At 46.3% G+C, this 14,442-nt stretch overlaps 1 long non-coding RNA gene across 1 annotated transcript in view; it reads right to left on the bottom strand.

Moving 5' to 3' along the window:
• LOC118594613 overlaps positions 1–14,442 on the bottom strand; it is a 200,629-nt gene that overhangs the window by 86,658 nt on the left and 99,529 nt on the right. The window contains exon 4 of the long non-coding RNA XR_004946390.1: positions 1,340–1,457. This is a non-coding gene — a long non-coding RNA (uncharacterized LOC118594613). The remainder of the gene's footprint in view (positions 1–1,339; positions 1,458–14,442) is intronic.

The raw sequence follows: 14,442 nt of genomic DNA, 5'->3' as shown, positions 1-14,442 counted from the left end.
ATTACCATGTTGTTAGGAAAGGTTCTATAGATTTCACTAAAGGCCCTAACAGGGTGACTTTAACTAAAGAGGTTATCCTTAGTGGGCTCAACTCAATTAAGGAGAGGGGTTGAGATTTTCCTGGCAAGGAAGGAAGGAAGGAAGGAAGGAAGGAAGGAAGGAAGGAAGGAAGGAAGGAAGGCAGGCTAGCAGATGGACCCACAGACAGACTGACAGACTCCATCAGCTGGTGAACCCCCAGCGGCTTTTCCCTTCCTTTCCTAAACGTCCCCTCTCAGGCAGCTGTGCACAGCCACAGCCACGCATTGTGATCTTTTCCCTGCAGATTCCAGCCACTTACCATCCAACCCCACAGTCACCTAAGCCTCTGTATAAGGTGGCTCTCAGCATATGCGATCTCCCATGGTTTTGCCTCTCTAGCTGAGTCCTAATTTGAGACTATTTCCCACAAGTGTTCACTTGGGAGTAAAATAAAGCTACTTCCTCTTTTCCACATTAAATACTGTAAAGTCTCCAAGAGCCGATGCAAACAAAACAGAGTTGTTTCTCAGCATTTGTAATAGTTCTGACCTACAAAAGTCACTGTAAACCTCAAATTAGTGACTCCAGTCTCACTGCTCCTGGGGGAAAGTGTATTCATTCATTCGTGCACGCAAGTCCTAGGCAAGTACTCGACCACTGACCTACATCCCCAGGGCCACTTTTAGGAGAAATGTGAGTTAGGTCATATTTCTATGAATGGCTATAGATGGAATAAGCAAGCCTCTAGAATGGTGGACAGGTCCTACCTCATAAGGTAGGAGTGATAGTCTGGTACTGGGTAACCATAAAAGCAACAAATATCCGTAGTGATCAAATCAGAAGGATTGGAATAAGGACTAGCAATGACTGCTCCCACTCCGAAGCACTTTACAGTGTGTAGGCACAATTACAAATACTCTGCATGCTTTACAGTACTGACATGACACCATATACATGCCAAGGCTGTAGAAGAAAGCCAGAGGGAAATGGCATTCTCCTAGGGTGCCAACGGCCTCAGTCTGCCCAAGACTGGTGAGTTTCCCAGTCAACACGACATTCAGTGTTAAACTCGGGAAATCCTTAGAAAACCAGAGCAGCTGGTTGGTCAGCTTAGGATAGTCACACCAACTTGGGCCCCAAGTCCAGCTGGTCCACCCGGGAAGAGCGACAATGTCATTGAACCTCAGTTTCCCCATTAATAACACAGGTTTGCCAGCAGCACCTCCCTCCTAAGAGTGTGGTGGGAGATCAGAGGTCGAAAGCCCTTGACACATCCCAGGCAGGAATCGAGAGATGAAAAATGTCAGAAATCACTCACCCCAGAAAACTCTCCTAAATCACGGCACATGGTACAGTGGAGATGACGCTCCAGAACTGGACAGCTGTATTTGAAGTCCCTAAGCGTTCACTCCATGTTCATCCGATGATGGCTGCAGCTGTGGGAAGCCAGAAGAGAAGCAACAAACCATAGAGTTCAATAAACTGGGCTGGGTGGGAGAGGTAGAGACAGGCAGGCGGATCAGGAGTCGGAGGACAGCCTCAGCTACATATGATGACTTTAAGGCCAGCTTGGGCTGCGTGGCACTCTGTCTCAAACAACAACCAAAGTTAGGTCAGCTTTCAGCCATAAAAAGACAATTGTTTTCAGACATTAGGCAAGTTTCTGGACAAAGCAAGCACAAGATAGGGATTCCCTGAGAAAGAAGAGAAAAAGAAAGTGATCCCAGGGGTACCCAGTACCCTGTCTGGAGAGGGGGTCCAGGGCCACCGCAGGTCAATCTAGGAGACTGCTCTGGGAAGGAATGGTTCGTATTCCACCAGCCACATTAGAATGAACTCCTACCACAGACTGCATCGGGTACAGTCCCTCAGAACAGATCTATCCCTACGGAGCCCAAATTAGCTCCGACGAAACATTGGCAAACTTCTTTAATACTAAGTATTTCCGGCTGCGGGTTACAGGGTCACTGCTGCAATGCCTCGGAGCTCTGCTGCCAGCGCATTAAAGCAGCTACAGACAAGATGTCAACAGATAACCATAGTGTGTCCCAATAAAACTTTATTTCCCAATACAGGCAGCTAGCCTGTGGGGCACAGGGCAGCAGCCTCTGGTTTAGATAAACACTATTCTAGACTTACCCCAACTGTGCTGAAAAGCAGGCTCACCAGGATCAAACTAGTTCCAAGGACCAGCTACATCCCAGACCAGCAAAGTTCAATCAGCAACTAGAGAGGTGCAGAAGCCCAGCATGCTACAATACAGAACTCACAAGATCCAAATCCAGAGCTGTCAGCTCTGCAAAGAAGCAGGGAAATACAGCCCACGGTGAGAAAAAGGGCGGCCAAAAGGAGCAGACCTGGGAAGGCCACGGATGACAGAGTCAAGTGCACAGACACCAAATCAGATCCACAGGGATGTGCTCCACAGAGATAAAGGGAAGATGACAGGGGCAGAGTGGAAAGTGGGAAAGGTCACATCCGCAAGGGAAAATCAACTGCGTAAGCCTCAGAGCCAATAGAGAAAATGGGTTAATGGTTGAAAATCCCAGTAGTGGAGCTAGAGGATGCAGGTAAAGGCGCTTGCGGCCAAGTCCAATGGCCTGAGTTCAATCCCCCAGGACCCACATGATTAAAGGAGAGAACTGAATCTCCTGCAAGTTGTCTTCTGGATTATAAACACACACACACACACACACACACACACACACACACACACACAGTGTTACTTCAGAGTTATACCACTGAGATACACTCTCAACCTCTCAACTCTGAGGTGGGACTTCTCCCCTTAGGGTAGCAGTGGAGCACATCTTTAATCCCAGCACTCGGGGGAGGCAGAGCCAGGTGGATCTTTGTGAGTTTGAGGCCAGACTGGTCTCCAAAGTAAGTTCCAGGAAAGGCGCAAATCTACACAGAGAAACTGTCTTGAAAAACAAAAAAAAAAAACAACAAAAAAAAGTATCAGGATCTCTGTGAGTTCGAGACCAGCCTGGTCTACAGAGCGAGATCCAGGACAGCCACCAAAACTACACAGAGAAACCCTGTGTGGTTTAATTTACATGAAATTCTTTAAAAGGCATACAGGTGATGATGGCAATACACAATAAAAACCCAGTTGCTAGGTAGCAGGGGCAGAGTTAAGGGATTAACTAGGTATGGGGTGTTTGGGGATTAGGAGATGTTCTATATTGTGACTGGGGCAATAATTACAAGGCTCGTATAAGTCAGGTATGGTAACACACACTTGTACTCTCAGGACTCCAAAAACAAAAGCATGAATGTTGAGGTCAAGGCCAGTCTAGGATACATGAGAACCTGTCCCAAACCAAAAAAAAAAAAAAAAAGGACTTCATACTTTTTATACTTTGGTCTGAACCCATTGGCATGCTTAAAACTGATTGTAGCTGGGTGGCAATAGCGCATGCTGTTAGTCCCAGCATTTTGGAGGTAGAGCCAGGTGGCTCTCTGTAAGTTCAAGGCCAGCCCAGTCTACAAAGTGAGTTCCAGGACAGCCAGGGCTACACAGAGAAATCTTGTCTCAAAACAAACAAACTTGGAGAGAGAGCTCAAGAGGTTAAGAGCACTGGCTGCTCTTCCAGAGGTCCTGAGTTCAATTCCCAGCAACCACATGGTGGCTCACAACCACCTACAATGAGATCTGGTGTCCTCTTCTGGCATTCAAGTATACATACAGGCAGAACACTGTATACATAATGAAAAATAAATAAATCTTTTTTTTTTAAAAATTGATTGTAATGCTTTAAGTAGCTCAATAAAGCTGACCAAAATAAAGTGTATGCTGGAGCTGAAGAGACAGAGAGTAGCTCAGTAATCAAGAGCGCACTGCTCTTGCAGAGGACCCCTGGGTGGTTCCCAGCACCCACACCAGGGAGCTCACAATGGCCTGTCAAGTCCAGGTCCAGGAATCTGATACCTCAGCACTGGAATAGAGAGACCTTTATATGACAAGCACTTTAATGGCTAAGTCATCTTTCCAGTCTCTTTTTCCCTTTTGAAGCAGGATATCTATTTTGGTTGTATATTTTCGCATTTGCATGCATGTGTTGTATGTATGCATGGCAGTATGTATTTATATGGGTGCGTAGGTGCACTTGTGTGCTTGTACATGCATCTAGAGGCTTGAGGTTGATATTACACATATCATTTGAGGAAGCTCAAATCAGTCTCCACCTCTGGGTGTCTGCTCTAATATACATACATCCATACACATACATATGATTCTTAAGAACAAAATAAAGTAGACTGAAATCAGCAATGAGGTCAAAGAAGAATGCAGAAGACTCCCCTCAGGAAAAACTTTCCAACTTCTATATTTAATCCATCTCTTAAAGTATTTATTTGGGTTTACATTTTCTAGTACGCATAATATGCTCATATATTAGTATACATATATAATTTATAAGTGAGTATTCAGACATTGAGATCTGTACTCTTTTTTTTTTTTTTTTTCCTGCTGATAGTGACCCATTTAAAGACCTAGGAAACTTCAGACTCTCAATGGTAGGCCTTTGGCATGGTAGACGTAGAAGCCAGGTGGTAACAGCTACTGAGATGTGAATAACAAGCCCACTCTTTGAAGATGTGGAGGGGAAGTAGAGCTTTGGGGCTGGGAAGAGCCAGGGGAAGGTGATTGGTTTTTTTAAGGTGGGTCATTTTAGTTAAAAGGCAAGAGTCAGAAACAAGAGTTGAGAGAGAAGATAGCATGTGTTTGCAGGAGGAGATGGTCTAGAATTTCCAGTGAAGAGCTGAGACAGAGACAGGGTTACAAAGCTGTCATTGAGAGGGGTGCATGCGTGTGTGCGTATATGTGTATGCACACATGCGCGCACGCATCCAACAACGCATCCAACATGTGTGTACTCATCCAACAGTTTGACATGGGATTGTAGGATGTTCTTCTCTACCACTCTTTGCCTTACATTTTAAGACAAGTCTCTCACTGATCCTGGAGCTCAGTGGTTCAGCTAGGCTGGCGGGCCAGCAAGCCAAGAGGCGCCCCCTGTCTCTGTCTCCTCAGCAGTGGGGTTACAGGCATAAACTAGCATCTCTGCTCTTACACGGTGCCATTCAGGTCTTTATGCTTGTGTGTGTATATGTGTTTGTTGTTATGCCCAGATCGCAGGGACCCCCAAAAGACCACCATGGAGACCAAATCCCCTATGTAAAAGCAAAGAGCCTTTATTCTCCTAGCTTGGTCTCTCTGTCCGATGACACAGCGGTGAGAGCAGAGAGCCCTGAGCTCAGGTGGGGTAAGGTTTTTATCATAGCAGAGATTGGGGTGAGGAGATTTCCAGGGTTCAGGAACCTGATTGGTTGACAACTGTCTAGGATTATCTGTAAAACAAAAACAGGTGTGTGCTAGACTCAGGGACATCTGGCCACCTTATCTAATGGTTGGAATGTTTGGGATGTCAGGTACTTCCTCATCCCTGGGTGGATCCCTTGGGTGGTATCAGCTTAAGGCTTTTCCTGGATCTGGGTGTTGCCTGCCAGTAAGCCTGTCACAGAAGCTGTGTCTGGGCCCCTAAGCCTGTCATGGCAGCAGTGTGGTCAAGCTGTTTTGGAGCCACACACACACATTTATAAGGGTACGTATAGATGCACTTGTGTGCTTGTGCATGGGGGGGGGGGCTCAAAGTTGGCATCAGGCATCAGATGTCTTCCTAAAAATCACTATCCACATCTGTGGGCATCTGGTCTCACACTCACATACCCATACACATATAATTAAAAAAAAAAAAAAAGTATAACAAAATCAGCAATGCCTCTGCCTCCTTTGCATTTTAATTACAAGTGGGCCACACACCTACTAAGCCTCCACATGGGTTCCAAACTGAATCTTTGGTCCTTACACATATGCAGCAAATGCTTTACCCATTGTGCCATTTCCTGGCCCCAAGACTGGGTTTGTAGCCCAAGTTGGTCTAAAATTCACAATCCTCTTGCCTCAACCTTCAGAGTGTTGGGATGACAGGCATGTACCATCGCACATGGGTGATGGTTTCAATTCTTCAATGCCAAGGTCATTAAAACATGGAAGACAAAAAGGTGTGGGAGGAGAGACACAGTGTTTTTTCCCCCACCCCCAGCCGAGGACCGAACCCAGGGCCTTGTGCTTGCTAGGCAAGCGCTCTACCACTGAGCTAAATCCCCAACCCCGACACGGTCTTTGGAACCAGTGTGTCCAACAGCATTTTCAATGGCTCTTCCACATTAAGGAGAAAGTATCTAAGCCTCTAGCATCTGTTGTCTTTGTGGTACCAGGACCTACCTCACAGTCGTCTGACCTGACTCTCAGATGCTCAGCAACAGTTAGTACTAAAGGAAACAATCCCTAATGCTGACTCTGGCATCAACCACCAAGCAAGAGGAAGGTTGTGGGAATAAAGTGGAAACTAGAAAAGTAGTATCAGGTTCCTTGGTAATTCAACGTAGACTAAGACTTCCATATTGTCTCTAGCTAATTTTGGCCCCAGTGGTCAGCACTAACCTGGGTGTGGTGGCTGTGTGGGTGGGACCACCAGGGAGTAGGGCAGCGAGACTGGTGAATCAGGTCGAGGCCTGACTCACCCAGGACCTTGAGAACAAGGACTCTAGGGCTGGTGGCCTCCTCTCTGAGCAGCACCAAGGCCTTCAGGGACATCATTAGTGGTTGTGAATGCTTGCCCAGCACTCCTCACAGGAGGGCTGCCAGGCCTGCCCACACGCCAGTTGGGTAATTATGTCCGACTTAGCCTCCTGCAGATTCAGGGAGCTAAGAGTGGACTTCCGGACTTAATCTCTCTGAGTAAGACAACAGCGGGGGCCTTCAAGATGTGCTTCCTCCAAAACAGCTCAACCCCTTTTCCTCGCTGCTACTTTGTGCAGGAGAACTTGGCAGGACTGAAGTAGGGGGGTCTGCTGTTGACTACTTTCTCACTTAGCCCCACTGAAAAGCATCTTCTTCCGGAGAAATTCAGGTAGCCTCTCTAGTGAGAGCAGGCACCTCTCAGCTTTCCCCCCTAATTGGTAGCAACTCCACCTATGGTTCAGAGGCTGTCAACTCCACCCAGCCCCAGGGAGGGCACAGGAACCATCTGGTTCACACTGCAATATGCCAGCCAAACGGCTGTTTCAATAACGAATAGAGTGTGACCTAAAATGTGAAGACCCAGTTTTGAGAGCTCTGTGAAACCACAGAAAGACACTTGCCCATCTCTGCTCCTGTCATTGAGAGCACAGACTACAGGCCAGAAGTTGCTAGCATATTTTTTCCTCTAAAGATGAAACTAAATGACCCATATGCTGAGAAATGCCTTGAGTTCTGAGGAACATCGTTGCATCTAATTTCTCCACCAACCCTGTAAGTTATAGGTTCTCTTATGTGAAATGAAAAGAGATATTCCAAAGGTCAATCATGCTGCCTAGCTAGCAGTAGTCAGGCTTTCTGTGCTCCTGGTTTCTTTACCTATAAAATGGAGCTAAACGAAGGCTTAATCTAACATGATCTAGCAGGTTAGTGAGTTGAATGTGGAAAAAACTGAGAAGAACATAAATTTTAGCTATGTCAATCATTATTCTCATTTCCAGTGAGAAAAAAAAAGAAAGAAAGAAAGAAACCGGGGTTGGGGATGAGGTTAAGTAGAAGAGCTTGTACTTAATACTTTGTAAAACCTTGGGTTCAATTCCCAATACAACAAAATTAATCAATCAGTAAAGACAAGGAAAGCAAGCCTGGTCTATGCTGGAGCCTTGTCTGTGGTGGTACAACTGATGAGCAATGGCATACAGCTTAGACCCACAGCTGCTGTCTAGCTCCTGAGACTTGTTCTTGACCATCAAACACAGCTTCTTCCATATCTGCCACCCTAGGGGGCATTCTATTTGAAAAGAAAAGAGCTGAAAGAAATACCCAAGCTGGGGGAAAATATAACCATCCTAAGGAGTTGTGTGTACACCTCCCACCCTGAAATCAGCCAAGCAAAAGGTCAAATCTACCACTGGTTTTCAATAATCAAGAAAATCCCTCCCATGTTAATCCAGTTTGAGTCAGGGTGAGCCTCTTGGGATTCAAATCCTCCGCCAACTTGACCTGTGCAACCATTCAGCTCTCATCCCCAAAACTGCCCTTAGCTCCTGGGCCTGACCCAGCCAAGACAGCCAGCCAGGAGAGATTCAACTCCAGGATTCTGCAAATAAAGCTTTTCTCAGATCACTTGTTCACTTCCCTCAAGCACCCTCGACATGTCAGAGGCTGTGTTAACATACTTCTGGGTGGGTTGGGTGCAAGCCACATGAGAATATCAGTAGTGCAACCCCACCCCTATCCCCAGCATACCATTTAAAGCCACCTGCAGCCTGGAGCAGAAGCCTGGTGAGTTGATCAGAGAGTTCATCAGAACAGAAGTCTCTGGCATCTTGTGATCTGGGCCAGGTCTTTCCCCAACTCTGCATATTCATTGCTGCAGCTGGACTCTAGCTTGTCTTCAAATGGAAGAGGTAATGGGGAATCTCTGCCCAGATTAAATTATTCATGTCCATCGAACTACATAAGCGGCATTCAATCTCTATCTCTGGACACAGTCTCTGCCCAGATCAAAATATTCGATCAAGGTCCAAACAGGAAATGCAGATATAAAAATGGGTGCCTTAATATACCCAGGCAAAGCCCTGGGCCAGCAAGGTGGCTTGTTCCCTTTTCTGCATCTAATCTACTCACAGACAGTGTGTGTGTGTGTGTGTGTGTGTGTGTGTGTGTGTGTGTGTGTGTGTGTGTGTGTTGGGGTACTTTTGTTTTTGGTTGTATTTTTTACATCACAAGTATTGTAGAAAATATACAGTGAAAACCCCAATGATTCCTCGGAGAATTCACTGCCCTCCCTCATCTTCTTTGATTCCCTCGCCTCCTCTCCACATCCTTTGAACTTCTAAAAAGGCACTTTGAAGGCATGACAGAAAGCAGTTTTTCATTCACGCTCCTCTTTGATGATCTTGCTATTCATCGGAATTGGGGAGTCCACAGGATGTCGGTGCGGAGAACTGAAAGTCAATACTGACAAGGAAAAGGCCACGGGAGAGCCTGAGCCACTTTGGTCAACGGGGTGGAAGGCTATGGGAGAGCCTGAGCCACTCTGGTCAACGGGGTGGAAGGCTATGGGAGAGCCTGAGCCACTCTGGTCAATGGGATGGAAGGCTATGGGAGAGCCTGAGCCACTCTGGTCAATGGGATGGAAGGATAAAGGAAGATGGAGAAAGACCAGGGGATGCAAGCAGAATTTCTGGCAGTCCTGCATGTCTCATCTTCATAGAGGCAACTCAGGAGACAGGCTGAGGACGCAGAGCCCAGGGGCAGTGAACAGCCTGCAGAGGCTTTGATGAGACACTTCCCCCTGCTCTGACCTCCAAACCCAGAGCTCTTTGTCCAGCCTCAGATTTCTACCATAACCCACCTCCTACTTGGGAAAAAAGCATGTCTCCACCTTTCCCTAGCTTCCCCAGTAAATGATTCATTCAGTTCTGTGTTAACAGGATCCCCAGGAGGGACAGGGGATTGGGTGTGCTGAGGAGGGAGGGAAGGAGGCAGGCACTGAATAAATTATTGGAAACAAAGGCTTTTATAGATGACTCTCAGGAAGGCTCAGGCCTTCAAAGCTGCAACATTGGTCACCCTGGCCTAGGATTAGGGGTGCAGTGGGCGCCAACTGAGCCATGCAAACCCAGACGGAAAAGGCACTGTGTTGTCTGAGATGCTGTGGGTCTAGTGGTGCTGAGACGAGGTTATGAGCATTGGGGATGGAGAGAAACACCCTCATCTAACCACAAATATTAACTGCAGCACATTCTACTATTCTAGAGGTTTTTGTTTTGTTTTGCTTTAGGTTTTTTTGGGATGTTGTTGTTGTTTTTGGGTTTTTTGTTGTTGTTGTTTTTGTCAGCAGGGAGGTAAAAGAACTCATTTGCTCACCAATATTTACTGAGCCCTTGTCCTAAGCCCTGGATGAAGTATCTGCCTTCGCCAAGAGTTAAGACGTCAAAATATAAAGCGGTCCTCCTTGCTATATATATACATACTATAAACTTTGATGTGTCTTGAAGGATATTATGAAAACATATAATCTAAGCACAACAGCCTTTACACATGGACAAGTTACATGCAGATAAAAAGGGGACATTTAAGCTCAGACTTGACATGGGGAAGGAGCTAAAAGGCACAGTAGGAATAGCATGGTATGTATTGAGGGAGGAGGGAGCGGACAGCATCTTATGCAAAAGAAACAGCACAGAAAACAGTACAGTTTAAGGAGATGCAGATTGATGGGAGAGCCCATTGGACACAAAGACTCAATCACTGTGTACTGAGCCCCCAATGACACCCAGATACAGCTCTGAGAACACAGCCGTGAACTTGGCACACAAAGTCCCCTGGCCTCCTGGAGTTTATGCTCCAGATGTTAACCTAGTTGGGAACCAGATGTCAGCAGAGCCACCAATAGCTCAAACTACAAAGGTGCAGTGAGGGATGGCCCCACTTCCTACACTCTTGGAAGAGTCCGTAACATACACCTCCAAACTTAAAGAGAGGAACAACCGCTACCCTTCATCTTCCTGGATGAAGGCTGGATAGATACCACCCACGGGATGCAACAGATGATAGGGTAACCTGAGTCAGAGTGGGAGGGATCTACCCCCAATGCTTGGAATCCTGCCCCACCAGGGCAAGGTCTACAAGTACCCAGTGGCTCCTCTACGAGCCTATGGAAGCTTGGAAGATCATTCCAGCATACAGTTTAGGGCAAGGGTTTTGTTTTTTGTTTTGTTTTGTTTTTCGTTTTGTTTTGTTTTTCTCTTCTTTTTCTTTTTTTGTTTGTTTGTTTGTTTGTTTGTTTGTTTGTTTTTCGAGACAGGGTTTCTCTGTAGCTTTGGAGCCTGTCCTGGAACTCACTCTGTAGACCAGGCTAGCCTCAAACTCACAGAGATCCACCTGCCTCTGCCTCCCGAGTGCTGGGATTACATGTGTGCGCCACCACCACCTGGCTTTTTAAGCCAAACAATTTGGCTCTTTTCTCTCTGCTACTCACCACCTGGGCTCACCTTTCTGCTCCCCAGCTCCTTTGGCCTATACAACATGGTGACTAGAACTTCATTCCAGAGAAGTCACCAAGATTAAAAGGTGAGGGCCTATGGAACGCCTGGTGTGATGAGGGCACCCAGGGAATGCTAAATTAGCATCCGCTACTGTGGCTGATAGAGTCTATTCCGACTGGAGGCGCCTGCTTTAATGTAATTTTCATAAATCACACAAATTACAAGTCGGACAATTGAACACCATTCGCAACCCTCTCCCCTTTATTCATCCATTGCCAGGGAAGCCAAGGCATAGCTCAGCATCCACCCAGCATAACCCCAGCACTTCAAAGTCATGAATGCTCATTTCTGAGAACAGTGTAGCAACCACAGGAAGCATGCTGCAGCAGGGAACAACTGGCTGTATGAGTCCCACAGGACTCCCTCGGAAATATCTTCCATTCAGAAAGACTTTGTGAATTTTCCATTGCAAATATTTAATATCGAATTGGGTTCTCTCTTCCGCCTCTGCCAGTGGAGTGCTCAAAATAATTTTAATATTAGCCTAAGCCAAGGAAAATTAGGGAAATAAATCTGAAACTTTTCCTCCCCCCACTCCCATCTCCTACTCTCTCCCTGCCCATAACACATCCCAATGCCCACATTCAATGATGCGAAATCAAGCATCTGGAAAAGTCACTTGTAAAAACAGATGGCATGGCTTAAGGCTGGCCCTGCTATTTTTACCTTAGGTTCTAGGCTTCTCCAAGAGTCTTTAGGCTTTAGTTTTTTGCTCCTTAAGATTACAAGATGAAACTGGACAGTGGTAGAACACACCTTAAATCCCAGCAACCCAGAGGCAGAGGCAAGTGGCTCTCCATGAGTTCAAGGCCAGCCTAATGTGAGCATCAGGAGACCAAGAAGAAAAACATCCTCAGCTAGACTTGGGGTGAGCAGGCTTTGCATCTTCCTTGGAAAGCAAAGATGGAAAGAAAGATGTGTCTAAAACTGAATCTCCGAGAGATCAAACAGAACCACATTTAAATGACATGCTCTTTTTTGGGGTTTGTTTGTGTTTGTTTGTTTGGGGTGTATTGCAGGCCAGAGGACAACTTGCAGAAATTGGTTCTCTCCTTCTACTTTGCCAGTCCCTGGGATCAAACTCGGGGTCTTCCGACTTAGCAGCAAGCACCTTTACCCACTTAGCCATTTCACCAGCCCTTTGAACTGCTTTTCTTTTCTTTTTTTTTTTTTTTGTATGTGGAGCTGAGGATCGAACCCAGGGCCTTGCGCTTGCTAGTCAAGTGTTCTACCACTGAGCTAAATCCCCAACCCCTGAACTGCTTTTCTTGAGGACTCAATCCCCAAGTCAGAGTCAACAACAGATCACAATGCTAGACTTTACTGGAACATTCAACAACCTCTCTGGACATCTCTCTCTTCCTTTTTCCTCTATGTACAGAGCAATGCAAAGTGTCAGGACTCCTGGAGCTTCCAGCCTGGGAAGAAGATGAAACCACAATGTCTCAAATAGCAGTGAAGGAAACAGAGTGGGTGGTGAGGTAACGAGCTGCTGGAGATATGCTTCGGAGGTAGGTGTGTGTGTGTGTGTGTGTGTGTGTGTGTGTGTGTGTGTGTGTGTTTCCCTCTCCCTCACCCTCTCTCTCATGCATACAGGTTCTACCACAGAGTGAAAATCAGACCTAGCAAGGGAAGGATGACTAAGAGTCTTCCCATCTAAGCTGTCTCTACTCTTCCCTAACGCCATGAGAAAGCTAGCATAATGCAGACTCTGCATACACCCCCAGAGATGCCCCCAATGCACTACCAGAAACACATGGTTTTTGCTGGAACCACCACAGACGAAAACCAATCATGGTAGCAATTGTAGTTTCATGAACACACTCCACACCAGGCCCAGGGTGAGGGCTTCCTCCGTGCCCCTCACAAAATCTCTGCAACCTTGGGGATGAGGATGCTGTTAGCATATCTACATTTTACTAACAAGGAAACGCAGAGCTCAGAGAGGGCAAGCCCAGCTCTGCCCGGCTCATAGCGGGACAAAAACTATGCAGGTCAGAAGCATCTCCCCCACCACACATAGCTTCCCTGCAGCTCTTGTGGGGACACAAAGCTTCTCTCATTTACAGTGGGATACTAGGCTTGTCATCTGAAGAAATGGAGACACTCAGATGACCCTCCTGCACAGGCCCAAGGACTGCTAAACTCCAGACAACTTTTGTTTGACATAAGGCAACTTTTAAAAATGACTTATTTATTTTTACTTTATGCCACATTGGTGTTTCTACAGACAGTTGTGAACTGCCATGTGAGTGCTGGGAACTGAACCTGGGTCCTTTGGAAGACCAGCCAGTGTTCTTAACCAGAGCCATCTCTCCAGCACCAACATTTTGTTTTGTTTTGTTTTGTTGTTTTTTGAGACAGGGTTTTTCTGTGTAGCTTTGCGCCTTTCCTGGAACTCACTTGGTAGCCCAGGCTGGCCTCAAACTCACAGAGATCCGCCTGGCTCTGCCTCCTGAGTGCTGGGATTAAAGGCATGTGCCACCACCGCCCGGCAACATGAGGCAATTTTTAAACAAGGATTTGTTGCTGACATTTGAAAATTGGTAAAGTTTACAGCTGAGAATATGGCCCAATGATAGAGCACTTGCCTAGCTTGAGCAAGACTCTGGGTTCAATCCTAGTACAATCAATCAATCAATCAATAAGAAAGAAAGAGAGAGAATAATCATGATTTAACATACAAACACCTAATTTCTCTTTTTAAAAGTTCTACAGGAACAGTGAGATGGCTCAGTGGGAAAGGACACTAGCTGCCAAGCCTGATGACCCGAGTTCAATCCCCAGGACCCACACGGTGGAAGGAGAAAACTGACTCCAGCAAGCTGCCCTCTGACTTCCACTCATGCATGCCCCCATGCCCATGAAATGAATAAATATAACAAAAGTTAAATACCATAAATTACCGGGATGAGAACATAGCTCAGCTGGTAGAATGCTTGCCTAGCATACACAAAGACCTGGGTTCAATACCCAGCACTACACAAACTTAAGAAGGGTGGTGCACTCTTCTCATCCTAGCACTCAAGACGGAAGTTCTAGTTCAGGCCATCCTCAGCTACATAGCTAGTTTAAGGCCAGCATGGACTGTATGAACCATGTCTCACAAAAAAAAAAAAAAAAAATGGGGTGTGGGAGGCAAGGGTGATTATCACCACCCATGATGACCTATGCCTATACTCCCTGTCACTCAAGGAAGCTAAGGCAGGAAGAACTCATGAGCTCAAGAGTTCAAAGTCAGCCTGGACACCATAGTAAGACCTGGTCTCAAAACAT

The sequence above is a fragment of the Onychomys torridus genome, chromosome 13, assembly GCF_903995425.1.
Source record: "Onychomys torridus chromosome 13, mOncTor1.1, whole genome shotgun sequence".
Lineage (NCBI taxonomy): Eukaryota > Metazoa > Chordata > Mammalia > Rodentia > Cricetidae > Onychomys > Onychomys torridus.
Note: the sequence above shows the minus strand (reverse complement) of the source record. Positions and strands in the feature narration are given on the sequence as shown.